The sequence below is a fragment of the Dendrobates tinctorius genome, unplaced genomic scaffold (genome assembly GCF_039654945.1).
Source record: "Dendrobates tinctorius isolate UK_male_01 unplaced genomic scaffold, ASM3965494v1 ptg000177l, whole genome shotgun sequence".
Taxonomy (NCBI): Eukaryota; Metazoa; Chordata; class Amphibia; order Anura; family Dendrobatidae; genus Dendrobates; species Dendrobates tinctorius.
Window position 1 is genome coordinate 5,252,818 of NW_027361844.1, and position 14,596 is coordinate 5,267,413.

A 14,596-nucleotide genomic window follows, 5' to 3' on the forward strand; every position below is an offset into this window, starting at 1 on the left:
TCCCGGCATCTTCCGGTCCCAGTAATGCTTTGCGCGAATCACCGCGATGACGTCATCTCAGGTCCTTCATACCAAGCATTACTGGGACCGGAAGATGCTGGGAGCGCCGCAGAGCAGATCGGGGGCCGTCGGAAGGCGAGAATAACAATATTTTTTTTTATTATTTTAACATCCTATTACATTTCCAAGCGATGCTAATGGCTTGGAATGCGCAAGCATTCCGTAAGTGAAAGACGCTTGCAAAACGCTTGTTTTCTGTGGGAAAAATGCATGTGAATTTGCATGTGTTTTACCCGTGGAGGGAGTGCGGAAATTTCTGCTTGTGTGCACATAGTCTAAGGGTGTGTGCACAAGCTGCGGATTCTGCTGCGGTTTCGGTCCTGCGGATCCGCAGCAGAATTAGCTGCGTTGTACAGTACCTTTAGGCTGTGTGCACACGCTGCGGAAAAGGTGCGGATTCATCCGCGCGGATTTTGTACAATCCGCAGGTGAAACCGCAGGTCAAAAGACCTGCGGTTTTACCTGCGGATTGCTCTGCGGTTTTGCCCTGCGGTTTTTCATCTCCTCAATGGAGGAGATGGCAAACCGCAGGAGAATCCGCAGAAAGAATTGACATGTCAATTCTTTCTGCGGATTGAAAACCGCAGATAATCCGCGCGGAAAATTCCGCACCGTCTGCACTGCGGTTTTTGATTCCCATAGGGAATCATTGTACTGTACACCGCAGCAGAAACTGCTGCGGGTCCGCAGCGGCCAAAACCGCTGCGGAACCGCAGCAAAATCCGCAGCGTGTGCACACAGCCTTACAGCCTATGGGAATTGAAAACCGCTGTGCAGACGGTGCAGATTTTTCTGCGTGGATTTGCTACGGTTTCTCATCCGCAGAAAGAATTGACATGTCAATTCTTTCTGCGGATTCCGCTGCGGTTTGCCATCTCCTCCATTGTAGAGGTGATAAACCGCAGAGCAATCTGCAGCAGAATCCGCAGCGTGTGCACACACCCTATGATTCAAGGTGAGCACATCTCAGAGGCCCGGAGACCACGGAGCGGCTCAGGCACGAGACAGTCACCCGGCGCGAGACACCCACCCGGCGCGAGACAACCCGGGTTCGAGAGATACTCTCCCGCACGTGACACCCGGCGCGAAACGAGAGTCACTCGCTGTTACTGGTTGCTATGGACTACACTGCACACACTTCCTGTTTCGGGATGGTGGCCGGCTGGGACTTATGGCGCTTGCGTACTAGGGCTTCCAGTGCTCTTCTGTTCTCATCCCGTTAGTCGCTTTGTACAGGTGTGTTATAGGACCGTAGCCTCTCGCCTGCAGACGCTTCCGGTAAGACCCGTCTTGTCATCTTGTATCAGAAACGTTTCACTGCCGACAGTGCGCTGCCATCCATTGCCAAGGCTGGTACTCGGGATGGTTGTCATGGCAACTGCTGGGCGATGCGGGCGATGATGGAGGAAGGCTCCCTGCCCCCCGCGCACAGTCTCCTTTATACAAGGTCTCCGTGTGGATAGAGCAGCCAGGACTGTGTGTGAGCCTGGTGCAGGGTTACCTCAGCCCCACGGTGCACCCCGTATGTGCCCATCAGCAGATTTATTAATTATATGAGGCACAGGAAGAAGCAGCGTGCTCCATCACCATCAGGATCCCCGATCACTAGTGTGGTCATCCATAGGCAGCACGGTCCTGCATCACCAGCAGGGTGCCCCATCAGCAGCAGGGTCCTCCATCACCAGCGGGGTCATCCTTATACTAGCAGGGTCCTCCATCACCATCAGTGTCCCCATCACTATCAGGGTCCTTCATCACTATCAGGGTCCTCCTTCACTATCAGGGTCCTCTATCACCAGAGGGGTCATCCTTATACTAGCAGGGTCCTCCATCAGCAGCAGGGTTCTCCTTCAGCAGCAGGGTCCCCCATCACCATCAGTGTCCCCCATCACTATCTGGGTCCTCCATCACCAGCGGGGTCATCCTATACTAGCAGGGTCATCCATTACTAGCGGGGTCCTCCATCACCATCAGTGTCCCCCATTACCAGCAGGGTCCTCCATCACCAGCGGGGTCATCCTATACTAGCAGGGTCATCCATTACTAGCGGGGTCCTCCATCACCATCAGTGTCCCCCATTACCAGCAGGGTCCTCCATCACCATCAGTGTCCCCCATTACCAGCAGGGTCCTCCATCACCATCAGTGTCCCCCATCACTATCTGGGTGCTCCATCACCAGCAGGGTCATCCTATACTAGCAGGGTCATCTATTTCTAGCGGGGTCCTCCATCACCATCAATGTCCCCCATTACCAGCAGGGTCCTCCATCACCATCAGTGTCCCCCATCACTATCTGGGTCCTCCATCATCAGCAGGGTCATCCTATACTAGCAGGGTCATCCATTACTAGCGGGGTCCTCCATCACCATCAGTGTCCCCCATTACCAGCAGGGTCCTCCATCACCATCAGTGTCCCCCATTACCAGCAGGGTCCTCCATCACCATCAGTGTCCCCCATCACTATCTGGGTCCTCCATCACCAGCGGGGTCATCCTATACTAGCAGGGTCATCTATTACTAGCGGGGTCCTCCATCACCATCAGTGTCCCCCATTACCAGCAGGGTCCTCCATCACCATCAGTGTCCCCCATTACCAGCAGGGTCCTCCATCACCATCAGTGTCCCCCATCACTATCTGGGTCCTCCATCACCAGCGGGGTCATCCTATACTAGCAGGGTCATCCATTACTAGCGGGGTCCTCCATCACCATCAGTGTCCCCCATTACCAGCAGGGTCCTCCATCCCCATCAGTGTCCCCCATTACCAGCAGGGTCCTCCATCACCATCAGTGTCCCCCATTACCAGCAGGGTGCTCCATCACTAGTCTATCCACATTGGGTCCTAGTGATGAGACCCGCACCGATCAGCAGGACAAGGCACTTTTACCACCGTTAAAATGGAGCTGCAGTGTGCATGACCAATCACCACTCCATTAATTTTACATGGGTCTGCTGGAAAAAGCCAAATGCATGACTCAGCTGTCCTATAGAGAAAGAATGAAGTGGTGGTCAAACATTCAACCTACTGTTCAATTCTAATGGGTAAAAGTGCCCCATTTTGCTGATTGGTGCGGATCCCAGCAGTCAGACCCCCTTCGATCTTTAAAGAAAACCCCTTCTCATCCTTTTATACCCCCAGCTAATGTCATGTATATAAAGGTACTGTAAGTGTGCAGAAAGTCAGCTGTATAACTCATGCAAGCGTCGCAGTGCACGGTCAGGCAGGCTGTCTGCTCTCCTGACATGAGCATGGCATATTTCTATGCAGCTGTCAAGCTCAGGTCAGGACAGCCAGACTGTGCACTGCGATGTCGTCGCACGAGTTATATGGCCTAATGGTGAGTACGTCGTCATCTTTCTTGTAGAAATCCATTTATCTATTTTAGATAAATCCACTATGAAATTGTATCCTACTGAGTCACCAGTGCCGTGGGGTTGGACATTGCACTTCCAGCTCTCCTATGTCTCTGCCATTTCCCCGCACCTGCCTCCTGTCTATTACTGACCGGTCCCTGAAGCATGAGTGACCTAGAGACAGGAGGCAGCGGATGAGGAATAGGGAGAGAGGCAGGAGAACCGTGAGTGCAATGTCCAACCCCACTGCGCTTCGGACTCGTTTGCTACAATTACATTTTTGGTTTTTTTTCTAAAACAGCACAATAGTTTTCTACAAGAAATGTGAGGATTTACTCAGCATGAAAGCATGCACATATATACTATAAGGTCACAGTATCAAGCCCTGATGACAGAGTCTATTTAAAGGGAACCTGTTATTAGACTCATGCTGCCGAGAGCACGCATAGCAGAAATCCGAGCCGGGCAGCACGATTGCGGCATACCAGGGTGAAACATACCAGGCTGCATTGTGTGGCTCTGATTCATGCTGCCTGTGGTTCGGGCATTAGGAATCTAATTACAGGTTCCCTTAAGACATCAACTATCTTGTGGATACATGATAACTTCTAGTCACTGAATAATCCCTTTATTCACTGAGCAATTTGATTGATTTTTCCTTATAAACCTTTCCAGCAGCCATACCTTTATTTTTTTTCACTGACATGACTGAATAAGGCTTTATTTTATGTGAGATAAATTGTATTATTTCTTATGCGTTTTTGGGGGGTGCTTGTAAGTTATTGTGTAATTTATAGATTATTTTTCTTTACAATGCAAATGTCAAAGAAAGTAATTTTTTAATTTGTTTCTTTTTTTATATATTTTTTTCCTGTTCATTTATAATACCAAATAACCAGTTGAATGAATTCTTTCGTGTTATTATGGGTGTGTAGATATCTGTGTCTCTATTTTTAGTTTTTTTTTCTGGTGGGGGGGCAGTGCAGTTGTGGTCAGGACTTTTTACAATATAAATAGAAAGGCAAAAAGTCATAGCCAGCTCACCGACATCCACACTGGTGTACGGAACCTCGTCTTCACAGGACGTAGACTGTCAGAGAAAACAAGATTGACGTTCCAGCTCCTTAAAAACGTGAAATCTTTATTAATCCATGTATAAAATACAATAGTAGAAAAAACTCCTCTAAAGTGAATCAAAAGAGCAGGGTGAAAAGAGGCATAAGGCAAGGCGTGTTGATCTACAGGGTGGGCCATTTATATGGATACACCTAAATAAAAAGAGAATGGTTGGCGATATCAACTTCCTGTTTGTAGCACATTAGTATATGGGAGGGGGAAAGTTTTCACGATTGGTGGTGACCATGGTGGCCATTTTGAAGTCGGACGTTTTGGATCTAATTTTATTTTTTCCAATGGGAAGAGGGTCATGTGACACATCAAACTTATTCAGAATTTCAAAAGAAAAACAATGGTGTTCTTGGTTTTAACATAACTTTATTCTTTCATGAGTTATTTACAAGTTTATGATCACTTATAAAATGTGTTCAAAGTGCTGCCCATTGTGTTGGATTGTCAATGCGACCCTCTTCTCCCACTCTTGACACACTGATAGCAACTCCGCAGAAGAAATGCAAATCTAAGAGGGTCAGATTCCTTGTAGGAATGTTCGGACCTGACACCCAAAATGTGGTGGTGCACCATCTTGCTGGAAAAACTCAGGGAACGTGCCATCTTCAGTACATAAAGAGGGCAACACATCATCATGTAGCAATTTCAGATATCCAGTGGCATTGAGGTTTCCATTGATGAAGAATGGCCCCACTATCTAAACTGTGTTCCAAATTATTATGCAATAAGAGTTTAGGAGTGATAAGGTTAGAATTTTTTTGTCTGTCATTTAAACTCATTGATGGTGATGTGTGTCAGGGCTCTTTATATCACTGAAAGCAATTGCAGATATCTGTGCAAATTAGTTTGGCAGGTGTGTCCAAATAAAGGCAAGACTACTTAAGAAGGCTGTTCCACATTATTAAGCAGCCTACATTTTTTGCCAAAATGGGAAAGAAAAAGGATGTGTCGGCTGCTGAGAAGCAACAAATTGTGGAGTATTTAGGTCAAGGCATGACTACAATCAACATTGCCAAGACACTTCATCGTGATCGCACAATCAAGAAGTATGTAGCTGATTCCCAGCACACGTGTGCGTGCTGATATGGAAAAATTGAGGACTCTTTCCAACAGGCAATTGCGTCAGGTTAAAAGATCAGCTGCAAAAATGCCTTGTCATAGCAGCAGACAAGTTTTTGAAGCTGCTGGTGCCTCCAACGTCCCCCGAACAAGATGCAGGGTCCTTCAGAGGTTTGCAGCTGTGCGTAAGCTATCCTGTCGACCACCTCTATCCACTGCACACAAGCAGAAACGGCTCCAGTGGGCCAAACCATACATGAAGACTGACTTCCAAACTGTTTTGTTCACCGATGAGTGCCGTGCAACGCTCGATGGTCCAGATGGATGGAGTGGAGGATGGCTGGTTGATGGACACCCCATGAAAACACGGCTAAGGCGCCAACAAGGAGGAGGTGGAATAATGTTTTGGGCTGGAATCATGGGGAGAGAGATTGTCGGCCCCTTTAGGATCCCTGAAGGGGTAAAGATGAACTCCATAATCTATGTGGAGTTTCTAAAACAGCACTTCCTGCCATGGTTCAAGAGGAAGAACCGTGCTTTCCGCAGCAAGATCATTTTCATGCATGATAATGCACCGTCTCATGCTGCAAATAACACATCTGCATCTCTGGCTGCTATGGGCATAAAAGAGGACAAACTTATGGTGTGGCCACCATCTTCCCCTGACCTCAACCCCATTGAGAACCTCTGGAGCATCATCAAAAGGAGTGTCTATGATGGCGGGAGGCAGTTCACATCTAAGCAACAGCTGTGGGAGGGTATTCTGTCCACATGCAAAACAATTGAAGCACAAACCATCCAAAAACTGACAAATTCAATGGACGAGAGAGTGCAGAAGCTTCTTTCCAACAAGGGGTCCTATGTGCAAATGTAACATCACCTAGAATAAAATTTTGACTTGAAAACTGTTTGATTTTATTTTGTAATAAGCTGATAATGCTTATAATTTCACAATTGACCATTTTTTTGTTCAAAATAAAAATAAAAAGATGATAACAAACAAGGAAAGAGGTCCTCCAATAAAGATAAAAAACATATTTTTATTAGGACACATAACATAGAATAAAACAGAGTCGGCAAACCATATAAGAAATGACAGTAAAACACACAGCCACTGGGTGAAAAAATATTTGTTCATAAATGAAGTAAAATGCAGTTTTACATATAAATATATAGACTGGCAACAAACAGTAATAAATATATCTCACAGAGCACATGAAAATTAAATGTACAAATTTAATTTAGTCACCCAGGTCCCCTGGGTGATCCTTTTTCTGGTAATAACCTTTATCAATGTGCTATGGGTTATTTCCCTCTGGGAGAGGGATTTGATGTGAGAAACTAATATCATCTAGAGTACTTATGTATGTAGCTTTCTGATGCATGTGATGTATTTCTCACATTTGTTTTGTTCTTATAAAATTAATTAATATTTTTTATAACTTTTTATTATGGATTAATTTCCTAATAAAGGAGAATTAAATGTGAGAAACCAGCAATGTCTGAAGATTAATATATGCTGCACAAAAATTCCTTTCTAGCAACATATCTTTGTACATTTAATTTTCATGTGCTCTGTGAGATATATTTATTACTGTTTGTTGCCAGTCTATATATTTATATGTAAAACTGCATTTTACTTCATTTATGAACAAATGTTTTTTCACCCAGTGGCTGTGTGTTTTACTGTCATTTCTTATATGGTTTGCCGACTCTGTTTTATTCTATGTTATGTGTCCTAATAAAAATATGTTTTTTATCTTTATTGGAGGACCTCTTTCCTTGTTTGTTATCATGTAATTTCACGGTCCTCCGTGTTATAATTTTTCATTTGTGAGTGGCTATAAAAATAAAAAGGTTGAAAACTCTGCTGTGCATAATAATTTGGAACATGCATTTTGAGTGTTTCTTATTTTTAAAAATATACTGTTTTCGTAGGCTGTTTGTTCAAAAACATTGCAATTATACTAGAATATTAGATGACTGGAAAATAACAATGACTGCAATTCATATAGGTAATTTAGAGAAAATATGAGGAAATATTTTTTGCATAATAATTTGGAACACAGTGTATGTACCCCATACACCACACCATACCATCAATTATGGGTGTCAGGTCCGAGCAATCGTACATGAACAGTTTCCTGGAAGTGGATTGGTCGTCGTGGAACAGTTGAAAGGCCACCAAGGTTTCCCGATCTGACCCCCTTAGACTTTTATCTTTGGGGTCATCTGAAGGTAATTGTCTGTGCTGTGAAGATACGAGATGTGCAGCATCTGAAACAGCTGATACCGGAAGCTTGTGCTAGCATTTCTTCTGCGGACTTGCTATCTGTGTCAAGAGTGGGAGAAGAGGGTTGCATTGACAATCCAACACAATGGGCAGCACTTTGAACACATTTTATAAGTGGTCATAAACCACCAATCGTGAAAAGTTCCCCCCTTCCATATACTAATGTTCCACAAACCGGAAGTTGATATCGCCAACCATTCCCATTTTATTTAGGTGTATCCATATAAATGGCCCACGCTGTACATGAAGATCCTTGTCAAAGCTAAACCTCATATCGCAACAGGAAATATACATGGATTAATAAAGATTTCAAGTTTTTAAGGAGCTGGAACGTGAATCTTGTTTTCTCTGACAGGACTTTTTTTACTTTTTTCTAATCTTCTTTGTAGATTCTTTATATATACAGTGTATGTATATATATATATATATATATATATACATACTAGCTGAAGAGCCCGGCGCTGCCCAGGCATAGTAACTAACTACAGTTAGTTATAACAAATTATAATGATTAGCTGAAGAGCCCGGCGTTGCCTGGGCATAGTAACCAACTGTGGTTAGTTATAACAAATTATAATGATTATATTGCACATAAAAACCGTGCATCTAATCCTATCCTGTGTGATACTGACTGCTGAGCCGTGTATCTAATCCTATTCTGTGTGATACTGACTGCTGAGCCGTGTATCTAATCCTATTCTGTGTGATACTGTCTGCTGAGCCGTGTATCTAATACTATTCTGTGTGATACTGTGTGCTAAACCGTGTATCTAATACTATTCTGTGTGATACTGTGTGCTAAACCGTGTATCTAATACTATTCTGTGTGATACTGTGTGCTGAGCTGCGTATCTAATCCTGTCCTGTGTGATACTGTCTGCTGAGCCGTGTATCTATTCCTATCCTGTGTGATACTGACTGCTGAGCTGTGTATCTAATCCTATCCTGTGTGATACTGACTGCTGAGCTTTGTATCTAATCCTATCCTGTGTGATACTGACTGCTGAGCCATGTGTCTAATCCTATCCTGTGTGATACTGACTGCTGAGCCATGTATCTAATCCTATCCTGTGTGATACTGACTGCTGAGCCGTGTATCTAATCCTATTCTGTGTGATACTGTCTGCTGAGCGGTGTATCTAATACGATCCTGTGTGATACTGTGTGCTGAGCTGCGTATCTAATCCTATCCTGTGTGATACTGACTGCTGAGCCGTGTATCTATTCCTATCCTGTGTGATACTGTCTGCTGAGCCGTGTATCTAATACTATCCTGTGTGATACTGACTGCTGAGCTGTGTATCTTATCCTATCCTGTGTGATACTGACTGCTGAGCTGTGTATCTAATCCTATTCTGTGTGATACTGTGTGCTGAGCCGTGTATCTAATACTATTCTGTGTGATACTGTGTGCTGAGCCGTGTATCTATTCCTATCCTGTGTGATACTGTCTGCTGAGCTGTGTATCTAATCCTATCCTGTGTGATACTGACTGCTGAGCCGTGTATCTAATCCTATCCTGTGTGATACTGACTGCTGAGCCATGTGTCTAATCCTCTCCTGTGTGATACTGACTGCTGAGCTGTGTATCTAATCCTATCCTGTGTGATACTGACTGCTGAGCCATGTGTCTAATCCTCTCCTGTGTGATACTGACTTCTGAGCTGTGTATCTAATCCTATCCTGTGTGATACTGACTGCTGAGTTGTGTATCTAATCCTATGCTGTGTGATACTGGGCTCCCCCTGCAGTCTGTGTCAGAGGGTGGTCTGTGTTGGCACAGTAATAAATTGTGTTATTTCCAGCTTTACAGAAGGACGATAACACCATAGAAATGATAAGAATAATAGGCCTCAGTTACCACAACTGTCTACAAAGAAAACTATTGCTGATAGCAACCAATCACAGCTCATTTTTCATCTTTTAAACAGCTCTGGGAAGGCGTGGCGAGTTTTGAGTGGCGACTTTTGTGTTTCGACTTTTATGTGGCGAGGTTGGTGTATGTGTGGTGAAATGTGTGCTGAGGGCGGTATATGTGTTGAAGCACGTGGTAGTGTGTGGTGCATTTTGTGTGTGTGTTCATATCCCCGTGTGTGGTGAGTATCCCGTGTCAGGGCCCCACCTTAGCAACTGTACGGTATATACTCTTTGGCGCCATCACTCTCATTCTTTAGGTCCCCCTTGTTCACATCTGGCAGCTGTCAATTTGCCGCCAACACTTTTCCTTTCACTTTTTCCCCATTATGTAGATAGGGGCAAAATTGTTTGGTGAATTGGAATGCGCGGGGTTAAAATTTCGCCTCACAACATAGCCTATGATGCTCTTGGGGTCCAGACGTGTGACTGTGCAAAATTTTGTGTCTGTAGCTGCGACGGTGCGGATGCCAATCCCGGACATACGTACATACATATATACACACACACCCACATTGAGCTGTGTAGAGCCCCGCCCACTCCGCATAGCCGCATTCACTATAATATCCCACATCATCCCGTCAGCCAGAGCTACCGGACTACTACCTCTAATATCCCACATCATGACTTCAGCCAGAGCCATCGGACTACTCCCCCTAATATCCCACGTCATCCCGTCAGCCAGAGCCATCGGACAACTATCCCTAATATCCCATATCATCCCGTCAGAGCCGCCGGACTACTACCCCTAATATCCCACATCATCCCGTCAGCCAGAGCCACCGCACAACTACCACTAATATCCCACATCATCCTGTCACAGCGGCCGGACTACTGGCCCTAATATCCCACATCATCCCGTCAGCCAGAGCCACCAGACTACTACCCCTAATATTCCATATCATCCCGTCAGAGCTACCGGACTACTACCTCTAATATCCCACATCATCCCGTCACAGCCGCCGGACTACTACCCCTAATATCCCACATCATCCCGTCACAGCCGCCGGACTACTACCCCTAATATCCCACATCATCCCGTCCCGGCATCGGACTACTACCCCTAATATCCGACATCATCCTGTCACAGCCGCCGGACTACTACCCCTAATATCCCACATCATCCCATCAGCCAGAGCCACTGGACTACTTCCCCTAATATTCCACATCATCCCGTCAGCCAGAGACACCAACTACTACCCCTAATATCCCATATCATCCCGTAAGCCAGAGCCACCGGACTACTCCCCCTAATATCCCACATCATCCCGTCAGCCAGAGCAACCGGACAACTACCACTAATTTCCCACATCATCCCATCAAAGCCACCAGACTACTACCCCTAATATCCCACATCATCCCGTCAGCCAGAGCCACCGCACAACTACCACTAATATCCCACATCATCCCGTCACAGCCGCCGGACTACTACCCCTAATATCCCACATCATCCCATCAAAGCCACCGGAATGCTACCCCTAATATCCCACATCATCCCGTCAGCCAGAGCCACCGGACAACTACCACTAATATCCCACATCATCCCATCACAGCCGCCGGACTACTACCCCTAATATTCCACATCATCCCGTCAGAGCCACCAGACTACTCCCCCTAATATCCCACATCATCCCGTCAGCCAGAGCCACCGACTACTACCCCTAATATCCCACATCATCCCGTCAGCCAGAGCCACCGGACTACTCCCCTAATATCCCACATCATCCCGTCAGAGCCACTGGACTACTTCCCCTATTATCCCACATCATCCCATCAGCCAGAGCCACCGGACTACTGCCACTAATATCCCACATTATCCTGTCAAAGCCACCAGACTACTACCCCTAATATCCCACATCATCCCATCAGCCAGAGCCACCACACAACTACCACTAATATCCCACATCATCCCGTCACAGCGGCCGGACTACTGCCCCTAATATTCCACATCATCCCGTCAGCCAGAGCCACCAGACTACTACCCCTAATATTCCACATCATCCCGTCAGAGCTACCTGACTACTACCCCTAATATCACACATCATCCCGTCAGAACTACCGGACTACTACCCCTAATATTCCACATCATCCTGTCAGCCTAAGCCATCGGACTACTACCCCTAATATCCCACATCATCACGTCAGAGCCACCGGACTACTACCCCTAATATCCCACATCATCCCGTCAAAGCCACCGGACTACTACCCCTAATATCCCACATCATCCCGGCAAAGCCACCGGACTACTACCCTTAATATCCCACATCGTCTCTTCAGCCAGAGCCACCGGACTACTATCTCTAATATGCCACATAATCCCGTCAGCCAGAGCCATTGTGATTCATATCTGTCATGTGCTCTCTGCTCCTTTCTGGGGGCAGACAATGGCTGGGAGCGTATGTTCCCGGGAATGCTAGATTTCTCCCACCATGTCAGTGTCTGCTGAGGTGTTGTCATGGAGTGAGAAAACTATTGCTCATAGCAACCAATCACAGCTCAGCTTCTTTGCTTAGTGATTGGTTGCAAGGAAAACTGTTGCTCATAGCAACCAATCGCAGCTCAGCTTCTTTTAAACAGCTCTGGTGAAATGAAAGATGCTTCGTGATTGGTTGGTGTTCCCCCAAAAGGCCATGTAAAGTCTCTAAAGAACATTTATTTTTTTCCCTAGTCATTATTTTTGTATCGGAGCCCTCTGAGGGAAAAGCAGGCTAATGGAGTGACACAGGTCACTAATCAAGGACTGCTAGGACCCAGTAATCCTGCTTTTCTAGCAGAAACCCTGTGATCTTGTGATTACTCAGGCCAGAGTACCATTGACAGTGCCAATTCTTTTGTACTTTTTCATAGTGATAATGAAGGTGTGTAGCCAGTGAAATAGAAGCTATTCACGTTATTTTTTCTTGTTCATACCCTGGTCTGATATATAAATGAAACTTGCTCATTGATATGAATGGGTCAGTGAAAAAAAAAGGATTGCACTCTGTGATAGCAACCATGTTATACCTTATAGCTGACCAGTTTTCACTAGAAGTTTGATGGGGGAAAATTGTAAAACCTCCATTTTTTTATATGAGAAAAACGTATGACACACTGACCAAATACTGATAAAAATCTGATCCAGCACACTGATGAAAAATGGTCCATATCTTTATAGGTGGCCTTTCACGTGATTTTTGCTGGCCAAATGACAGGCAACATAAACCAGTTGCAGACTGGGCAGGTAAAGACCTGTCAGTCGCCTGGAGTGGCGCCAGGAGAAGGATCTTCAAGCTTTATTTTTTCTGAAACACCGGATCATTTCACAGAAAAAAATGCCTGGCTGCAGTCCTGTAGGCGGGCTCTGATTCATACTGCCCATTGTTTGGGTACATTGAATTGCGTGATGGGTTCATCTGAACATACAGTATGCTGAAAGCAATGCAAACACATGCATGCATATTCCTTCTTAAAGGGTGAGAAATGAACCTTGGGGTACATACTTCATGGTGGTCCATCAAGTCCTTATGGGCCTATCTTACAGCTATGTAGATATCATGTGTTCTGCCTTCATGGTTTAGCACTCCTATTGGAGAATACCAATGAAATTCCAGCAGAGCACCAGGGGACACATGTTGGGTCAGAGCCATCTGCTCTTCAGGACAGGATTTGGAGGGCGGTTATGGGGGATCTGTCATCCTTTCAGCTTCCCTGCTTGTACAGGAAGCCATTTAGGAAATTATTAGGGATACAGAAGTCTGTTCATAGCTTTCCTTCAATATCTGGGTTGTTTAGCATACTATGAATGTCTTGTATATGCATAAAGATTGGTCTTTTAATAGTATTTTTTGTATTCATGTCTGCAGCATTTAAAGATCTATACAGCAATAATTACCGGTATTAAGCAACAAGCAAGGAATAAAAAAATACAATGTCAAGAAACCTATAGATTGCCAGATCTCTTTGAATAGGAATTGGATTACTTTGGACTTAATAAAGAACTATAAAAGGTACAGTTTGCATTCTGGACAACTCATACCCTGTAAAATCATGGATTCCTGTGTCATGTGTATGTCCTCTACGTGTGTGGCCTGACTTGGGCCAAGCGCAAAATTAATGCATGAGTGTATGAGATTAACTCCTTAATAAATCTTGCATGTTGTGAAAGGGAAATTATTATTAAGATAATAAAAGCCGATCCCACTTGTGGCCCTCTGCACAATTGTGTTACAAGTCCACTCTCATTTCAATGGGTGTCCTATATTACCACATTGCATAGGCTCCCCCATATTAAGCTGGGAGCTGGTCCTGAGGGCATGGACCCTTCACTGATACTGTTATCTAACGTCATATGTCCCTCCCGTGGCCATCTCAGGCACCAGTTGGAAGCACTGTGATGCTCTAGGTCAGTGTTCCCCCATCACCAGTCCTCAACAGCCACCAACAGGTCATGTTCTCAGAATTTCCTTAGTATTGCCCAGCTGAAGGAATGATTGCCTGTGCAGGTGAGCAGATATCACCATCACCTGTGCAGTACTAAGCATATCCTGAAAACATGACCTGTTGGTGACTCTTGAGGACTAGAGTCGGGGAACACTGCTCTAGGTAATGTTCTGCTGGAGATCTTTGGGACCTGTCATTGATGTGGATGTTAATTTGACGCATACCTTATTGTTGCAGGCCAAGTAATTGTATTCCCTAATGGTCAGGACCTCTTTTAGCAGAATAATGATACCTGTCACTCTGAAAACTGATTTGTGGAGCATGACAAAGAGTTTAAGGTGTTGACTTGGTCTCCAATTTCCCCAGAT

General features: G+C 45.2%; 1 protein-coding gene across 3 annotated transcripts in view; it reads left to right on the top strand.

Moving 5' to 3' along the window:
* The first annotated feature begins 1,195 nt into the window (after positions 1-1,195).
* Positions 1,196-14,596, top strand: part of ICA1L (islet cell autoantigen 1 like) — a 91,366-nt gene continuing 77,965 nt past the window's right edge. For 2 of the 3 annotated variants that reach the window (XM_073551505.1, XM_073551507.1), the window contains exons 1-2: positions 1,196-1,338; positions 13,652-13,795. The gene's annotated coding sequence lies outside the window, so the exon portion shown is untranslated. The remainder of the gene's footprint in view (positions 1,339-13,651; positions 13,796-14,596) is intronic. The other variant, XM_073551506.1, reaches the window with a different exon arrangement.